Source organism: Lithobates pipiens, unplaced genomic scaffold (assembly GCF_037356315.1).
Source record: "Lithobates pipiens isolate NorthernLeopardFrog02 unplaced genomic scaffold, aLitPip1_a1.2 Scaffold_13, whole genome shotgun sequence".
Taxonomy (NCBI): domain Eukaryota; kingdom Metazoa; phylum Chordata; class Amphibia; order Anura; family Ranidae; genus Lithobates; species Lithobates pipiens.
The window spans coordinates 377,278,688-377,299,075 of record NW_027507718.1 but is presented as its reverse complement, the minus strand read 5'-3'; positions in this window follow the sequence as shown (position 1 = coordinate 377,299,075).

Sequence of the window (20,388 nt, the reverse complement as noted above, 5' to 3'; positions counted from 1 at the left end):
ATGACTACCTGTATGAACTCTGCGGCAGAACAAGTTCTGGGGAGCTTGTTTTTTTTTCACCATGCCAGTGGCTGCTAATGCGCGACGCATGCAGACTTCTGCGGCTATTTCATGAGATCACCAAACTCTGCATGAGTCGCGCATGAGTCGCGTCGCGCATGAGCAGCCACTGGCATGGTGAAAAAAACAAGCTCCCCAGAACTTGTTCTGCCGCAGAGTTCGTACAGGTAGTCATTATCTGCACGTTTCTGCTGGAGCTGCCTATCAAGCATATAGAAGGTTGAGTTCCATCGCGTCGGGTAATCGCAAATAAGAGGTCTGACCGGCAGATTGTGTCGCCACTGAATGTCAGCAAGGCGAGCCATGGCCGTGTAAGATCTTCTGAAATGGGCCGAGATTTTCTTTGCCTGCCGCAAGATGTCCTGGACCCCAGGGTATTTGACAATGAATCGCTGCACGACCAAGTTTAAGACGTGTGCCATGCATGGCATGTGTGTAATTTTGCCCTGTTTCAATGCGCTAAGCAGATTGGCACCATTGTCACACACCACTTTACCAACTGTCAAATTGAGCGGTGTTAACCACTGATCTGCCTGTGAACGCAAAGCTGAAAGGAGTGTAGGGCCAGTGTGGCTCTTGGCTTCCAGGCACAACAGACGCAGCACAGCATGGCAACGTCTCACCTGGCATGTCGAATAGGTTCTGGGGATCTTGGGCGTCGCAGCGGAAGAGACACTAGCAGCAGAAAAGGAGGAGTCTGCCGAGAAGGAGAGGGAGGAGGATGGAGTAGGAGGAGGAGAAGAAGAGCCATTCCATGGCAGTAAAACCAAATCTACAGAGATCTCGGAGTAGGCAGCAACACCACGGACCAACCTCCTCCTTGGGCTGATCTGGGTACTGTCGTCAGACTGCTGAGTGGCGGTTGTGCTACCTCCTCTTCCTGATCCAAAGCGAAGAGTGGCTGCGCATCGGCAATGTCTTGTTATGGATCGGAAAATAATTCCTGTGACTCAAGCGGAGGGTATGTGGTGGTGGTGTTGGTGGTAGTGTCTTTGGGGGTGCACACAGCAAAGAGTGAAGAAGAGGGTGCAGATCAAGAGGATGAGGCGGGTACAGAATAGTAAGGCTGAGTGAGCCACTCAACCAAGTCTGGTGCGTCCTTTGGCGTAATCAAACGCACCTTCTGCAATTTTCCACTTTGGCTCAAGCCTGTTGCTCCTGCCCTACCCCTACCACCCCTGCGGAAGGGCCTGCCTCTTCCTCTGCCTTTCATTTTTTAAATGACCCTGTGACAAAAGTCTCTAGAGAAGTGCAGTATGTATGTGGAAGAAGGTATATAACACCCCGCTTCAATCTGTCATTTTGGGGGGCAACTGGTCTATCACACCAGTTATAATACTTTATTCTAATTGCGTTTGTCACTCTTTTTAGTATTGCTGCAGAACCGTTCAACAGTCACAATGCTGCACAGTAGAAATGCACTATACTATGCTTTCTATATGTGCAAGTATTTTATACGTGTATTACACCCCTATATACTACACACCAAATAGTACACCTATACCAGTCCTTAAAAGGACCTTTGTGGACCTAATAGTAGCTAGCTAGTAGTTAGTGAATTGCAGACTGTCCCTGCTCCAAAAACCTCCCTACACTGAGAAACAACAGCTGCAGAATCGGTCAGCAGCACTACATGCAGTGCACTATAATATGCTTTCTATATTTGAAATATATTATTGAAAAGTATATTATACTTGTACAACCCTATATACTGTACACCTATAAAAGGACCTTTGTGGACCTAGTAGCTAGTGATTTGCAGACTGTCCCTGCTCCAAACACCAAACTGTCCCTCAGTCCCTACACTGATAAAAGACAGCTGCAGAATCGGTCAGCACTCAGCTCAGCAGCACAGCAGTCAAGTATAATATGATTTCTATATTTGAAAGAAAGTATATTATACATGTACATGTATAAACTGTACACCTATACCAGTCCTTAAAAGGACCTTTGTGGACCTAGTAGCTAGTGATTTGCAGACTGTCCCTGCTCCAAACACCAAACTGTCCCTCCCTACACTGATAAAAGACAGCTGCAGGTTCGGTCAGCAAGCACTCAGCAGTGCACCATAATATACTTTCTATATTTGAAAGAAAGTATATTATAGGTGTATTACAACCCTATATACTGTACACCTATACCAGTCCTTAAAAGGACTTTTGTGGACTTAATAGTAATAGCTAATTAGCTAGCTAGTGATTAGACTGACTGTCCCTGCTCCACACAGCGTCCTTTCCCTACACTGACAAAAGACAGAATGTAAAATGGCCGCCAGATCAGGTATCAGGCTATTTATAAGGTAAGGGGTATGTCCATGTGCTGAAATGTCTCAATTGGCTGTCCTGTACACCATGATGGAGGTGTCATGGGTCAAAGTTCTTCACAGTGTAAACAAATATGGCTGCCGCGAACAGTGCCAGAAGTCCGACGGTTTGGCGAATCGCGAACTAGCAAAATTCACCACGAACCGACCGCCGGGCGAACTGCAAGGCCATCTCTACTTATAATAATCACTGCCTATTTGTCAAACAATTGATACAATGATTAATACCTAATACCTCTTAATCTTATTCCAAGATCAAAGAAATGATTGTTAAAAAACACAAATTGTGCAGAATTGCTATGTGCAAACCCCCTAAGTGATGCATACCCCCTATATTCACCATAAAATATTTGCTTAAAATATCTCTAAAAGTTCAATGGCAATGTCCACATATATAGAGGAAATGTGCTGAAAAGATGTGCGGAGTATAACCACCTTATACTCACTTTTATGATGCCTCAATGCTGCTACTTCTCTGTGCAGGGAAGATCACCATCTGAACCCAAAGAAGCTGCATGCTGATAGACTGGAGGTGGTTGCCTTTTGATGAGAATTTGTCCGTATTGAGGAGGAGAGAAGTTGGATGGAAACAATTTAAAAGAGACCCACAGTAAAGCCTGATTGCATATAACCTTTGGTAAGCAGCCATCCACTGGGGAGTGCACAAGGTGAAAACATTGACGGTGTAGGAGATCAGATTTGCTACCTATACATTCTTTGGTGGACTGAATACTCCGCACATCTTTTCAGCACATTTCCTCTATATATACAGTATATGGATATTGCTATTGAACTTTTATAGATATTTTACGCAAATATTTTATGGTGAATATAGGGGGTGTGCATCACTCCATATAGCGGGGCACATAGCAATTCTGCACAATTTGTGTTTTTTAACAATAATTTCTTTGATCTTGGAATAAGATTAAGAGGTATTAGGTATTAATCATTGTATCAATTGTTTGACAAATAGGCTGTGATTATTATAAGTAGCGCTGTTAGTGTTTGATTTTTAATCATGCATTTTTTTTTAAATAGTCTGGATATGTATTGATAACAGCTGCTGTAGGGTATAAAAAGTTCATTTGAGCACTGGGATCAGGAATACAAAGTATTTTCTGAATTTTTGTAGACAGTTTATATAGGCTTAGTCACGATTTATCTTCAGCAGTTATAGGTTTTTACATATACACTGCTTCTTTCACTCAGAATTTCAGTGTCACATTAATTCTTAAAGCACAATTTGTATTCAGACTTACATTATGATATGCTTTTGTTAATTATATACATTTTCAGCGCCACACTTTTTTGTTACAGTTTTGGGAAACCAAAGGGAACAGTCTGTGTAACACTTTAGGGACCCCATACCATCTGGCTAACAAATTATACACAGAATCCTGAATTGTTCATTTTGAAATAAAACTGAAAAAAAACAAAAAACGCATGAAGTAGTTTGGACTTGCTATGAAGTATATCATTCACTGCTACACTGCTATAGACTTCTTTGGGTCCCTCACATTTTTTGTATTTGTTCAAGAAGAAAGAGAAGCTTGACTGTTCTATCTTATAGGCTGTGCTAATTTTTATTAGAGTTTCATGGATGATGCATTTATGCATTTCATACATGGGAAAGACAACAGCAGAATTCCAGTGACATCATTGGGTGGCCCGCCTCTTAGTTTATTTAGTAGTGGAGCTGTCATTTAGCATTAGCCTTTAATCATAAGGGGAGCTTTTTTTTCCGATTGATGTTGGATCTACACAGGGAGACAATGTGCTTTGGGGCCCCCTTGCCCCAGAGCACCCCCCCCATGTTGAGCGCACGTTGCCTGGTATTGTTCAGAAAGGGAGGGCCCTGTCCTGACCAGCTTGAATAGGGACCGAACTGGAATGGATTGGGGGGACCCCAAACCATTTTTTCCCATAATTTTTAATGCCAGCAAAGCTTTTCATTACATTCAGCTGTCAGAACCCCACTGACAGCTGATGACTCATTGGTTGTTAACCACCTTAGCAGTAATCCCGAGTGTGGCTTGGGGTGAATTTTCATTACCAAACCCGGTAACCCCGAGCCACACTAGGAATTGTATTGCAGGATCCAGGCAAAGTTACTTACCTTGTCCCCAGCATCCTGCAATTTCTCCCCACTGTGCGTGTGGGCTGTGTACTCCCCTCGATCTATCACTGTGCCGGGCTCCATTCAATGCCAGTGCCACGACGCAGGATGATGGAGCCCGGCGCAAAATTCAAAAAGTGCAAAAAGCATAATACATACAGTACACTGTAATAATTTCACCTCCCTTTTGTCCCTAATGCTTTGTCAACTGCCCTGCATGCAGTTTTATAATATCTATACTGTTCTTTCTGCCTGGAAACTTGAGAATGTCCATGGCAACCAAAAAGTGTCCCTTTACATCAAAAGTGGTTTTATAAAACAGTGATAGTAAATTAGATTCACTTGCAGAACTGAGCGCTAGTGATTCGAGGGGAAATTTGTCAAACACTGAAAGTAACAACAGCGATAATTCTGCAACTGAGCAAATTTCTGTGTTTTTGATTTGATTACATTATTGAATACATTTTATTATTATATTAATATTTGTTATACTTTTATAGTTATCTATTATATTATAATTTATGATTTTGTGTTTAAAAACTTTATCATACCTGGGATGTCTACTAGACTCTTGTTTGGACAGATTTAAGTGAGTTATTCCTAAGAGTTACAGGCCTGCAATATAAAACGCCAAAATTCTATGCAAAACAATGTACCACTTTCAGCATTCTATGCATTAAGATAAAAAGCCTTCTATGTGTAGCAGCCTCCCCAGCACCCCCTAATACTTACCTGAGCCCCCTCTCTGTGATGTCCATGAGTCCCTCGGCTGTCCCTGACCCTCCCTCCTGATTGCACACAGCAGCGGTGCTATTGGCTCAGGGGTCCCCATAGCAAGCTGCTTGCTGTGGGGGCACTCGACAGGAGGGAGGGGCCAGGAGCAGGGAACAGGGATCCGAGTAGAGGAGGATCTGGGCTGCCCTGTGAAAATCCACTGCAACCGAGTAGGTAAGTGTAACATGTTGGTTATAAAAAAAGGACTTTATAATCAGTTTAAGGATATGGTGGCTGCCTGCTGCTTAACCACCATGTTGTTTACTGGTTGTTAAGGATTCTGGCAGCTGCCAGTTCCTTAGTTAGGGGATCATTACTTATTTGCCGCATGCATTTATTTATTTCCTTTTGCAAATTTACTTTAACTTCAGTTTTATTTGGTATTTACTGAGCATTTTTGCTTTATGCAGTAATTACCGCATGAAACAACAGTGAATTTACATTTTCCGGACTGCATGTGGTATTTGAGAAAACACCTAAATACCGCATGTGAACTTTTTGTGAATGGAGCCCAGTGTTGTATGACCGTGCAATTGCAATTTAAAGTAGCATAGTGCTGAATAGCAAAACAATAGCCTGGTCATGAAGTGGTATAGATCCTTATGGAGGTAAACTGGTTAAAAAGGTGAAGGCATTTAACACCATCTGTCACACACATTTACCACAGTTTTCACATCCTTACCCCAGCAATTTGACAACAATTCACATCTTCAAGCATACAACGCAAACATTTAGTACCTATCGCAGATGTAATGGCACCATGGTGACTGGTCTTTCAATATTTGCCTTGACACAATGCATAACACTATGGCTATTGGAGGTAACAAGGTAACAGGGTTAACTGCATGGTTACAAATACTAGACTAAGTGCCCGTTCACACTACCGCGACACGACTTGCGCGCGACTTATTAACGCGACTTCGACGCGACTTCGACGTGACTTCGACGAGACTTCGACGCGACTTCGACGCGACTTAGCGCGACTTACAACACGACAACAAGTCGCCTCAAGCACAGGCGACTTTGCCTGTGGCCAATCAGCGCTACTCAGCTCTTGTGACATCATTGTTGTTCCTGTTCGCTTCCTGCTTCCCTGTCGTGTGTCTTGTCCTGTCACCACAATGTTGTCATTGCCTTATTTGATGACAGCTGTAGTAACTGCTGGTGTGGCAGTGTTAATGGAAGAGGAGGAAGAGAGGAAGCGAAGGATGAGGATGAGAAGATGACGCTGCTACTGGATCCATCCAATTATTGCAAGTAGAGACAGTAGAGGCCAATTTTGGGCCATCTATGAAAATTTGCGTGTTTTTGAGGACAAGTTTCACAACTATACCCGGATGTCAATTGCAAGGCAAGTACATATGCTACTAGACTATTTTGTCCCATTTAATTTTTTTTTGAAAGATATATTTTGTAGCATTTAACGTAGAGAATAAAATGGCGAAGATTGATATTTAGCAGAATTGTTTGTCGTCTACCTATGCTAAACATCAACTGGGGTGATCGGCAAGCTTGCATGTATCACATTAAAGCGGTGCGCTGGCCGGAAGGTGAAAAAAGTCCTGCTAGCCGCATCTTTGGAGCAGTGAAGGAGCGGTGTATTCACCACTCCTAAACCGCTCCTACCCATCAAAATCAATGGGACAGGGCCGCACAACCGCTGGCAAAGCGCCTCTGCATCGGCACTTTTAACCCTTTTTCGGGCGCTAGTGGGTGTTAAAACCACCCCGCAAGTGCCCCCAGACCACCGCTAAAACGACGGTAAAACGCCGCTAAAAATAGCAGCCTTTTACCGCCGACGGCCGCACCAGCCCAGTGTGAAAGGGGTCCTAGAGGCATCAGATTTGCATATGTTATTACATCGGTAATAGTGTAGCTACAAATGTCAGATATTTCTTATGTAGAATATAGCAAATTACATTTTTTATTCATTTTACAGTTTTGATGAATTGCTTTGTCTAGTTTACAACCATCTGGAGCGACAGAACACCTCATATAGGAGGAGCATCTCACCTACTGAAAGATTGATTATTACGCTCAGGTAAACTATCTATTTTTTTGATGCACATTACCATTATCACATTGTTATTATATGTGCAACAATCTAGCCTGAGCTCATTTGTCTTGGCTTCTCCTACGGGTCATATGAGTGCAATTATTTTGCAATCCTGTGCCCCTTTTCAGTGCAGAGTGAGCAGAAGTCCACTTTGTGCAGATATCACGAAGATTAGTTGAGACAGCGCATCATCCTTCATTTGCCAGCAGCTGGCTGGACTGATGACAGTGTCAGCCTCTCAGCAAGCTGCTATCCACCCCTCCACATTGAGCATGGGGGAGCAGAGCAGCTGAGAGACAGCACCTCCCATCTTGGGGAGAGGACAGAACAGAGACATAGACGATGTATGTTGACTCAGTTCTGTGTGAAGAAACAGCAGTGGACAGATGCATCATTGCTGCGATGTTGCATCCACCTAGGTACGTGAGATTCTTCCAAATAAACATATTGTTGAAGAAATATTGCAAAATTTATCACACCAACATACTTTTTTTTGAAAAAAACTTTAATTATTAGAACAATATATAACCATATATCTACAAAACAGAATATATTTTTATTTTTTAATCTTACAGGTTATGGTAAACTGGCTCATATGGTGAGGTTATAGAGCTGGTGGAAGGCCTTGGGGATGGTGTTGGTGGAACATTAGCTGAAGTTGCTGATGTCAGTGGGGATGGAGAGGGATAGGGTATAGGTGGATGGGCAGGATTAAGGGCATTTCCATACTCATCGGAGTAGGGACGGAAGTGAGGGGGATAGTAGGGATGGGTTCTGGGTGGTGGAGGGGTCGAGTATGTATAGTAGGGTCCGGATGGTGGTGGTGGTCCAAACATGGAAGCAGATGGAATTGGATCATTTCTAATGCTCGCTTCCATGAGATCCATCACTGCCTTCTTTACGTCATTTTTCCTCTCCTGCGGAACTCTTTTTAGCATTCCGGCGACCATGAGTCCAAAACCATGGTCTTCGGAATGCAGTTCGTGCAATTTTTGGTTCATACGATCAACCAGTTCGGCAAATCGCTCTATGTTTTGAGAGTTACTTCCCCTTGCTGGTCTACTTCGTCGTTGACAGAGTCGGATAGGCTCAGCCGGCTGCTGGCTATTGGAAGCCTCTCCCTGGTTGCGGTCTGGTTCTTCATCTTGCTGTTCTTCCAGCAGCAAAGGATGATCCAAGGACAGCGACAACGAGCCTTCCACTTCTTGAGATGCTGCCTCCTGTGCTGCATCCTGCCGTTCATCAGCAACTTCCCAACTGGATTGTGTTCTGCAATAAACATATAAAAGAACAGTTACCCCCTTCTTAGTAGAATTGTATAGTATCACTTTACAACTATGTAAGATGTTATCTTACTCTCTCAGCTCCAGGAAAGGCCGCAGAAACTCAAGCTCGTCTGCGTGCACATAGGGGACGATACGTTTTCCTCCAGACCCACTCCTGGCCTCATTCAATTTGCGAATGTAGCGAGTAAAACAGTCGCGCAAACCCTTCCACCGGATTTGTAATATTGATACTGCAAAACATAAATAGGAACATAAAATGGTTTATGTCTTTTGTCTTTCAGATACCTGGCAACCGGTCATTCCCTAGTTAGTCTACATTATGAGTTCATGCTGGGCAGATCAACAATCAGCTACATTATCCAAGACACCTGCCAAGTCATATGGGATGTGCTTAACAGCATGGTTATGAAGCGGCCTACACAAGATAATTGGCGTGATATAGCACAAATATTTTGGCGTCGGTGCAATTTCCCAAATTGCCTTGGAGCTATAGATGGGAAGCATGTGCGTGTCGTTAAGCCTGTTGGTAGTGGAAGTATGTTCTACAATTACAAAAAATATTGTTCTTTTGTACTTCTTGCTGTTGCCGATGCAAACTACTGCTTCACCTATATCGATATAGGATCCTACGGAAGTAGCTGCGATTCGCGTATTTTTGCAAATTCCTCATTTGGTGAAAGGCTACGATCTAATCAGCTAGATATTCCTGAGAACTGTCCTCTTCCTGGCACAACTGAACCCCCAATACCCTATGTATTTGTCGCAGATGAGGCTTTTGCATTGTCGCAACACCTAATGAGGCCTTACTCCAATAGAAATCTGACAACCCCCAAGAAAGTCTTTAATTACCGGCTGACAAGGGCAAGAAGGATGGTTGAGTGCACGTTTGGAATTCTTGCCAATAAATGGCGTTTGTTACATACGCCTATTGCATTAAACATTGAAAATGCAATTACTGCTGTCAAAGCAGCTTGCGTGCTGCACAATTTTGTACGGGTACGTGACGGGTACCGTTTTGAGGATTCCCTTATGCATGACTTGGAAAGTGCACATATCACTGCTGCAAGGGGATCCTGCGATGGTGCCACTGTTCGTGAAAAGTTTGCATCATACTTTATTTCACCGGCCGGTGAATTAGAATGGCAATTGGATGCCATTTCCTAACTGCATTGCTCACTCCTTTACATCTAGAATTTGCTAATGTGTTATTACGGTTATAATGTTTTCATGCTATGTAATCTTTATTTCATGTAATAAAAATGATATGTTGGTTAATTTTTTTTCTATAATGTAATAATAAAAGAATCATTCATTCATGATCATTCATTATTAACATTTATTAACACTAGCAGTTAACATCAGTGAAAGAATACACAAAAGTGACTTGGCAGGTGACGTGGCAAGTGAAGTGGCAGGTGACGTGGCAGGTGACGTGGCAGGTGACGTGGCAGGTGACGTGGCAAGTGACGTGGCAAGTGACATGGCAGGTGACGTGGCAGGTGACGTGGCAGGTGACGTGGCAAGTGACGTGGCAGGTGACGTGGCAAGTGACGTGGCAGGTGACGTGGCAGGTTACGTGGCAGGTGAAGTGGCAGGTGACGTGGCAGGTGACGTGGCAGGTGACGTGGCAGGTGACGTGGCAGGTGATGTGGCAGGTGACGTGGCAAGTGACGTGGCAGGTGACGTGGCAAGTGACGTGGCAGGTGACGTGGCAGGTGACGTGGCAGGTGACGTGGCAAGTGACGTGGCAGGTGACGTGGCAGGTGACGTGGCAGGTGACGTGGCAGGTGACGTGGCAAGTGACGTGGCAGGTGACGTGGCAGGTGACGTGGCAGGTGACGTGGCAAGTGACGTGGCAAGTGACGTGGCAGGTGACGTGGCAAGTGACGTGGCAGGTGACGTGGCAGGTGACGTGGCAGGTGACGTGGCAGGTGACGTGGCAAGTGACATGGCAAGTGACATGGCAAGTGACGTGGCAGGTGACGTGGCAGGTGACGTGGCAGGTGACGTGGCAAGTGACGTGGCAGGTGACGTGGCAGAACACATGCATAATAAATAACACCATGAATTTAATAAAAAGGTTAAACTTACATTTGTCACTACGATCGGTCGGCAGCATTGTTTCCCAATCTTCAATGGTTAGTCTGCATATTTCCAACCAAGCACTATCCCTCTTGGATTGATCCTTGTAGTTGGGATCTTGCTTATTATATATGCAGGGTCGCTGCCTCACATGTCTGATTAGAGACTCATTATCCACTGACTCCCTGTGCTGCACTTCTCTGCGGCCTCGGGATGACATGATATCTCAATTCTTCAATCACTTCTTTTCTTCACTTCACCTCACACCTACCCACACTTCACTTCACACAGGAAGTGATCTGTGTATGGGAAGGGGGAGGGCTGCCATAATTGTGTTCTTCTTCCTGTTAAGTCGCTTGCTTACAGACGGTGATCCGACTTGTAGGTGACTTGTATTGAAATCTATGGGTACAAGTCGCCTATAAGTCGCCTTGAAGTAGTACAGGAACCTTTTTGGAAGTCGCTCCGACTTGAGTAGCGGTCATTAAGACGGCTCTCATTCACTTTAATGCAATTACTAATGTCAAGCGACTTGGGGCGACTTGCGGTCTGACAAGTCGCGTCCCAAGTCGCGGTAGTGTGAACGGGCACTAAAGCCCTGACACTGATTAGAACTGGTTAAGTGGCAAAATATTTACAACACTGCAGAAGAAGCAATTATGACTATTATTAGTTAGAGCATGGCTTTACTTTAACTTTGACTTGAATTATAAAAATCTTCACAGAAGTAACAAAAGTAATGTTTGCTGATTAGTATTGTGTACGCTTGGGCGTGTCAAGTAACTACCCCCAAAACAGTGCACCACTCGTGTAAGTGTTAAGGTTGAATATATTTTTACTCACATTTATCAGGATTGTACACTAAAGTCTCACAAATTTTGACAATGAATTGTAAAAGGAAGGAAATTGTATAAAATCAATAAAACAAAATGAAAAAAAAAAAAAACAGTGTCCTAATCATAAAATTCCCTTCCAGTAATTATTAACAACAGAATCTCAGAATTATATTGCCTGTAAGTTTTAAATTAATTGAGTATATGACAGTTTTCAGATAGATCTCTCTAAATGGAACTACTTTTTTTTTTTTTTTTTTTTAAAGGGACAGTACTTAAAATTTGTCATATGTATTTTATAGAAACAAAAAGAGATTTTACCATATTGACTATTTTATATTATATTAAGATTGTTTAAATTAATGTAGACAGGCTTGTAAGGAGTTCTTTATAAATCACTGTATTATAAGCGCAGGATCTAAACAGAGTAGAACAGCCAATTTCATCAATTCTGTCAAACAACCAGTGCAAATCAGGTACAATTGGACTAATAAAAGTCTTATTTACTATAAGATTGTGGTTTGATTCATGAATGTCTCCATGTATTACTACACATTATTTATGTATTATGTATTTGCACTGATTAGCACTGATTCTTGTTTGAAAACTAATAAATGCAACATTTTTGAACAGGGGATGATAACAGCACACATAAAGCACATAACACATTCTGCATATATTTGAAAAAGGAACGTCATTCTGTAACTTTGCTGAATCCACCTCACTGATAAAGTAATAACCAGTGGTCACAGTACTTTACATTGTTGAAAAATCCTGCTTTTGCTTTAAAAAGCATCTCCATGCGAATATGTAATATCATGCGCCCAGTTGTATTTAATTCCTGGTTTAAAAATACAATATATAGTTTATTTGTATATGTTATTTGTCTTTGAATGTTCTGTTCTCTTCTACTCTGTGCGGGCTTGCTACATTTATCAAATGCAATCTACTATAAATATTTCAAAACATGAATGCAAGATATTAACAATTGTTTTTTTCATTAGATACAATAAAGGTTGTACATCAGTGACTATGAAGTTCACAAACTTATGCATGAAGGCTTATGAAATCATTCTTATTTAGTTCAACTGTGCTCTAATTTAATATGCTGAATGTGCTAATTACTGTAACTTTGTCAATGTACAAGCATACACATAAAAGTAAAAAATAAAAAGCTAATTAAATTTCATAGCCAGTTTGCAAATGCTTCATTTGCAGTTCAGGTACTTATGTGAAAATTTTAATTTGAAGGTGTTGTATCCCAATTTTAAACTTTTATACTTAACCAAAAAGAAAGGTAATTAAACCATGATGTGTTTAAGGTACTAATTTCCAATTTTATATGTGTGGTACCTGTAGCTAGAAAGTCTAATGAAATTTCATCATTAGCACTTCAGCAAAACAACAGATAGTTTCTGAATGGATAGTTATCAAATCCCATCTGTTTAAAAATAGTATGTTTGCTGCAGTTTTGGACATATAGTACATATAACACCTTTGCTGCCAGGCCTTGCTCTCCACTTTTAATCCCAGGTGGCCAGACCAATTTTTACATTTTTCACTGCCTTTCCTCTTTAATTTGTACTCATAGCTTTCAGAGTTTGTAAAAGATGCTGCGCTCCACCCAGAGCAGGTTAGATGACACACATGTACCTCATCCAGCCGGCCTGTGCCGTCTCCCCCACAGTAAATGTACTGTGGGCAGACGACTAGTGGTTAATAAATAACAATATTTATAAATTTTAAATTATGTATTTTTGTGAAATATTGAAAATAGAAGGTGATAGATCTGTAATTAAGCAACTTAAGCTAAAAATCTGGAGGTTATACACATATGGATTATGGTAATGCCCAATCCACAATGTGTATGCTGTGTTGGTGGACATTACATTAAAATAATGCAGGCATACATTTTATTGCAACATTGGCAATGGCAATGTGCCGTAAAACACACCAATGCACCTAGAGTAGAATGGTTATTAAAAAAAAGAAAAAAAAATGTGGTATTGTGATGCATTGGACAGACACACAACAGTGCACTAACAGGGGGATGTTTGGGAAATATGAGGGATCTAAGCAACCCCCCATTGTTTCATTTTGGACTCCTTCTCTGCTTCAGTCCTGCACTCTCTTTTGAATGAAAGGATGCTCGATAAAGAGCACTCCGTGGTAATTCACAAACAGGAGACACATTACTAATGCTTATAAATAAATAAATATATTCATTTTTATCAACTTTCTGAATGAAAGACTGATGCAATTCCCCCCATCCACACATGCGAGGTGGTTTTCCTACAATTGCAAGTATATATTGTATTAAAGATTTATTATGCAACCTGTTTCACCATTGTTGATTACCATACATTAATCCTATACTTACAATTCATCTTAAACTCCTATTATAAAGCTACAAACTAGATGGAAATAATTTAGGACCCAGTATAAAACAAACAATACAACAGAACAACTACCGCAAAATCTTTCCAGATTCCTTTCATACCATTATGGAAATATCTATAGTGAAAAAGTTAAATAGATTTTCTGACTATATTAATAATATTTCGACCAGGATGCTGCTGTGGACACAATCTATCTTGATTTCCACAAAGAATTTCATACAGTAACACATAATGGGCTAAGTGTTGTACAAGCTAAGACTTAACCCTCGGGTGGTTCAGCGGATATGCATTTAGTTAAAGGATACTGTAGATACCAGAGTGTGTTTGCAAATGGGGTTCATTCGGGACAGAGACCAGTCACTACTGGCGTAGCAGGCTTTGTACTAGGCACGGCTTCTTTTTTTTTCAGCGGAAATGCGGGGGAAGGCAGTTCAGCATTGAATGTATATAATGACAAGAGGTGCTGAACTGTGCTAGATGGTCTGTTAACCTTAGCTGCTGGGGGGTATATTGTTACTAGTGGGGGGCATTTTTGTTAGGGGAGATCTACTGTTGAGAGAGAGGTCTGTTTTTGCTGGCTACTGGAGAACCTATTAATGCTGGCTGCTCAGTGATCTAATGTTGCTGGTGGACAAACAGGGGAGGGGTAATTTGTGACATGGGGGTCTATTGTTGTTGGGGGGGTTATTTTGTTGCAGGGGAGTCTATTGTTTCAGGTGGACAAATCCTCTCTGGGGGGGGGGGGGTATTGTTGCTGAGGTGGATCTATTGTTGCTGGGGTGGATCTATTGTTCCTGGGGTGGATCTGTTGTTGTTAGGGGGTATTTTGTTGCAGCGTTGTATCTATTGTTGTCAGGGGGGTATTTACATCAATACATCAAGGGGGTAAATAAGGGGGTTGCAGGGGGTCCATTGTTGCTAGGCTAGATATATTGTTGCTGCCGAACAAATCTTCTTAGGGTTGTATTATTGCTGGGGTGCATCTTTTGTTGCAGGGGTGCATCTGTTGTTCCAGGGGGGTATTTTGTTGCAAGGGTAGATCTATTTTTGCTAGCTACAGGGGATCTATTTTATTGCTTTTCATGTTAACAAATTCAATACAAATTACTTAACACCACAAAATGATATTTCATTCTGTATTCTCTAAACGGGGCAATACTGGGTGGTGGGTAGGGGTGGAACCAAGGAATAGTGGTGGGAGATGGGTAGGGGGACCAGCGTTGACTCAGAAGGAGGGAGTACCTACACCTATTCCCTGAAGAAAAAGGCCTGGTACTGGCTGCTGTTGTATTTATTCTATATGTAAGTGATATAACTAAAGAGTTGGTGGGTAAGGTACAGTATGTATTTTTGCCGATGACACAAAGGTGTGCAATAGGGTTGATGTGCACCTTGGAAAAAGAATCCCTTGATAGAGTACAATATTGGGGGTACAGTGTTGGCAAGCACCACAGAGGAAAAAGATTTGAACAAAGTCATTTTAGATGATTGCAAAATAAGCAAAACATGTGACCAGACAGTGAGAAAAGTGTATTTAATTCTATAATGCACCAATAGAGGGATTACAAGCAGGAGGACGGAAGTTCTGATTGCCCTATATATATCCTTAGTTAGATCTCATTTAGAATACTGTTGTATAGATTCACTAAAACTGAAGAATGCTAAATCTGGTGCTAGTTCTGCATAGAAACCAATCAGATTCCAGGGCTTTTTTTGTCAAAGCTTAATTGAACAAGCTGAATTTAGAAGCCAATTGTCTACCTTGCACAGTTGCTCTGTCCAGTTTTAGCAAATCAACCCCTGTGTCCAGCGCTGAAGACCTCACTTACTAAAAAATATTGATAAGATTAAAATGAATCCAAAGACTGGTAACAAAAATGGTGGAAAGTCTGAGGGATGAAACATATCAAGAGAGACTGCAGGAACTGACTATGTACAGTCTGGAAAAAGAAAGCAAAGATGAGACATGATTAAAACCTTTAAAACACTTGTTACTCTAAAAAAAATAAAAAAAATAATGGATCCTGTTCCCTTAAAGCATGTTATACAGCACAGTGCTTGTGCCCTGACACCGTGCTCAGTTTACTTGCCTCTGTCATCTGCAGCCCTGATCTCCTATATCCTCCTCTGTCCTCCTCCCCTGTTCTCCTCCCCCTCCCTGCCTGCCTGTTAGCTCCATCCATTCCACAATCTTCCCCTCCTGCTGCTCTCATATCTATTGTATAAGCATGCCATCCCCTCTGTTATATAATAATATATGTGCCTGTGCTGTTGTACAAGCACGTCATCTCCTCCTGTTATATAACGCTATATAACGCTATGTGCCCCTGTGCCTGTACTGTATAAAAAAATGCGTGTAAAAAAAATAAACCACTGGCCTCCACTCACATCGTCAACATGTAAGGTGCAAAGCTTACCATAGTTCTTTACCTTTTATAATTTATTTATATAAAGCAAATAAAAAAAACAAGCCTTGGTTTATCCACAAGTGCTGGGACAAGGTATCACCTCACAGCTGGATCTGCAGCCCCGGTTATCAGCGTTCCCCAGTCGTTTACACTGGCTCTGTTTTCCTTCTGTTAATTCCTGGTTCCTTCCACATCAGCCTCTCAAGCCCCTCCTACTACTTTTGTCACTCCTTGTGCCTTTTTTTTCTTATTATTGAATTTTAATAGAGGATTGCACTTTACATTATGTAAATATTTGTATGCACTTTTTGATATTTGTAATAATGCTGCTCTTATTATAAATATTTTATTTTAAGAGCAACACTGATGAGCCCATGTCTGATGAGCACAAGTACCACTGTCTGTTTAACAGAAGAAGTTGTCAGGCTGCATCCTTTGAAATGGTCCTGCTGGAAAACAAGCATTCGATCAGTGCTTGCAGCCAATAGCCACAATGCTGCCAAAGTATTCTGATGGGAGGTGGCCCCCATTGTCAGAATACAATAGTGTGGCGAGGAGATTCCTGCATCCACACTGCTTGCATACAACAATGTATTACCGTATATACTCGAGTATAGGCCGACCCGAATATAAGCCGAGGCCCCCAATTTACCCCCAAAAAACTGGAAAACTTATTGACTCGTGTATAAGCCGAGGGTGAGACATGGCTGTCCATCCCTGTGTGTCCGTCCATCCCTGTGTGTGTGTCCGTCCATCCATCCCTGTGTGTGTGTCCATCCATCCATCCATCCCTGTGTGTCCGTCCATCCATCCCTGTGTGTGTATCCATCCATCCCTGTGTGTGTGTGTGTGTGTGTGTGTGTGTGTATTCATCCATCCATCCATCCCTGTGTGTGTGTGTGTGTGTGTGTGTGTGTATCCATCCATCCATCCATCCATCCCTGTGTGTGTGTGTGTGTGTGTGTGTGTGTGTGTGTGTGTGTGTGTGTGTGTGTGTGTGTGTCCGTGCAGCCTTGTGTGTGTGTCCAGCCTACCTGTGTCCCAAGCCTCCGTCCCGAGCCGCCGTCGTCCCGAGCCTCCTCTGTCCCGAGCCTCCTCTGTCCCGTGCCTTCCGGTGTCCCGTGCCTCCTCTGTCCCGTGCCTCCTCCGTCCCGTGTCGTGCCGATGGATCGCCGCTCTTCTTGGCGGCCATTCTACGATGCAAAAGCTGCGCCTCCGTCCTCCGCCTGTGATAGGCGGAACACTCAATTTCCCAGCAGCCTGTGTTCCGCCTATCACGGACATCCTCTCATACTCGTCCGTAGTATGAGAATGAACGGATGTCCGTGATAGGCGGAACACTGACTGCTGGGAAATTCAGTGTTCCGCCTATCACAGGCGGAGGCGGAGAAGGAGGCGCGGCTTTTGAATTTTAATGTCCGCCGTCTGTCTGCTCGATACGCTGATCGAGCAGTCAGACAGCGGTGACTCGAGTATAAGCTGAGGGGGCACTTTCAGCCTCAAAAAAGAGGCTGAAAATCTCGGCTTATACTCGAGTATATACGGTATATATAATGAGCACGCCCACAAAATCTGGAGGGGCTGATTTACTAAAGAAAAGTAGACTGTACACTTTTTCAAGTGCATTTGCAGCCTGCAAGAACAGTTGCTCCAGAACTTAGTAAATGAGGAAGACCTCTGTTAATTTCCATCATCCAACCACATGCAAGCAAAAATGTTATTTTTTTTTTAATCTTCTTTGCATGCAATTGGGTATTCTTTGTAAAGTCAAGCTTTATTTAATTTACTAAGCTCTGGAGCAACTGCACTTTCAAAATGCAACTGTATGTGAACTTTTGCAAGGTTTGTTTTCCTTTTGTAAATCAACCCTAATATGTCAAGCTAATAAAGTATCTATATATATTTCAGATTTTCCATGGTGGTATGGTAGTACATTTTTGGGAAGTTTTTTTTAAATCTTTTTATTGCTCTAAATTGCTGTAAATTTTGTTATTTTACAGTGGGAGCACAGGATGGGAAGTACTGTGTAGGGTTAATGTACTGTATTCATTGCATATTTCAATGAGCCGTTGAGTTCTTAGGAAGAAGTGGTGAACAATTAAAAAAAAATTGCATAATAAATCTTTATTATGATGTATACTTCACTCTGGGGCCTTTGTAAGAGTCCAACCAAGGAATTCTAGTGCTTGGAGAATAGCTCATTTGCCAACAACGTTGGCAAATGAGCTCATGCTTTGTATTTTGTATTTTGTTATTTTTAGTTAGGTGACTGTAATTTTCAAATTTAATTTAAAACATTTGAAAATAACTTTAGAAACGATGGATCTTTATCCAGATATTTTAGCTCTGTGAACTGAGCCTAAAGTGCATTATGTAAAGTAAACTAAAGTAAAAAAAAATACTTTTGGGCTTCTAGACAATTCCTAGTGTCATCCATAAAAAAATAACAGATTTGCACAGAAATACTTACAGGTATTCTATAGTGGACCCCCTATGAGTCTAACAAGCCACGTTATTCACATTGCTGTATGAATGATTTGGTCAAGGATAGGTTGTAAATTCTGGGCAGTGGTTATTGCTGAAACACAAAGGCACAAGGAGCAATAAAAAAATGCCAGCAGTTTTAACCCATCTCCTCTGCAATGAAACTGTGCTTTTGTTTTTTCCCTGCATTTTTGTTGGAACAATTTCCTATTGTATTGTAATATATGCTGTCCTCACAGAAACAAAGAGGGTAAACGTCCCTTATAATGACACATTAAGCAATATAAACCTAGCAAAGGCTTTAAGCCTCAACCCACCATCCCAAATAAAATAAAAGTTGTTTAATTTTTGGACTTAGGCTTTAAGAAACACACTTTGTCCCAACCAACCTCAAATAACTTAATTTTCACATCCAAAGAGTTCGCAAGTTATCAAATTTTACTACCTAACAAATGGGAACAATCTTTGTAAAAATCTCAAATTTCACATATTACCATATATAAAATAAAGTCACTCATGCATGGTAGAGATATTCAGAAGGGGTAGAAGTATCTCAAATAGTGTTGTAGTCATTTACTTTTTATTTCAGATTACAAGTGCTGTGGGAAATTGTTGCTTAAGAAGATGTTAAGGTATAAAATGCTAGTTTTATGCAATACACAGTCTACAACAATTTTCCTTATTCTTTTTTTAAAATCAAGTGCATTTTTCTATAACATGGTATAACGATATTGGGTGATTTTGTTTTATGACTGCCTTGCTCTTTGAACATTACATAATGTGCAACACTGCTGTGATGTAACTACTTTGAGTACAATAGCAGATCAATTTACAACCTACTCTTATAATTTAACCAAGGTAGTAGGAGAACGTTTTCACTGACCTTGAGCAACCCTAAATAAACTTGGTCCAGAAACTTTGAATGTTATTTATTCTGATTGCAAAGATTGCAAATATACACATTGAGAGTGAAACCTCTTAATACATGGCTATTTGATCATTTATAAAGCAAACATTTTCTTCAAAACTATGTTTCTTATTGATCTGAATTAACATACATTTTTAAGAAACAAAATTATATGGATTAATGTGTTTAGTCAATACATTGAGTGTGGCATTGTTTTTGGAAAGCATGGCTTGTAATAAATGCTTAACATGCTGTGAAACATTGTGACAACACTGGTCAACGATCTATTTCCTTTTATCCTTGGAAACTAATTTTTGCTGCAGTCAAGTGTAACTGATGAGAGATGTTTTTTTCTTACTCGGTCACCAAATGTACATTTCCCCATTTGCTTTACAACTGATTAAATCCATTTGTTATGTATTACACATCAGATCGGAAAAAAATTATTTATGACTTCTGCTCGTGTACTGTTCATTCTGTTCACCACCATTTATTTAAAAGAAATATTTTTCAGCTGACAATTGAAATTACTTTATTATTGTAGAAGCCATTGCAACACATAGGTGTTGATGGCTTGCAATCATTTTAAATATGAACATTTTCATAAAAAGCAAAATAGATATTTGTGTATGGGGGAAGGATATGGTATGCAACAAAGAG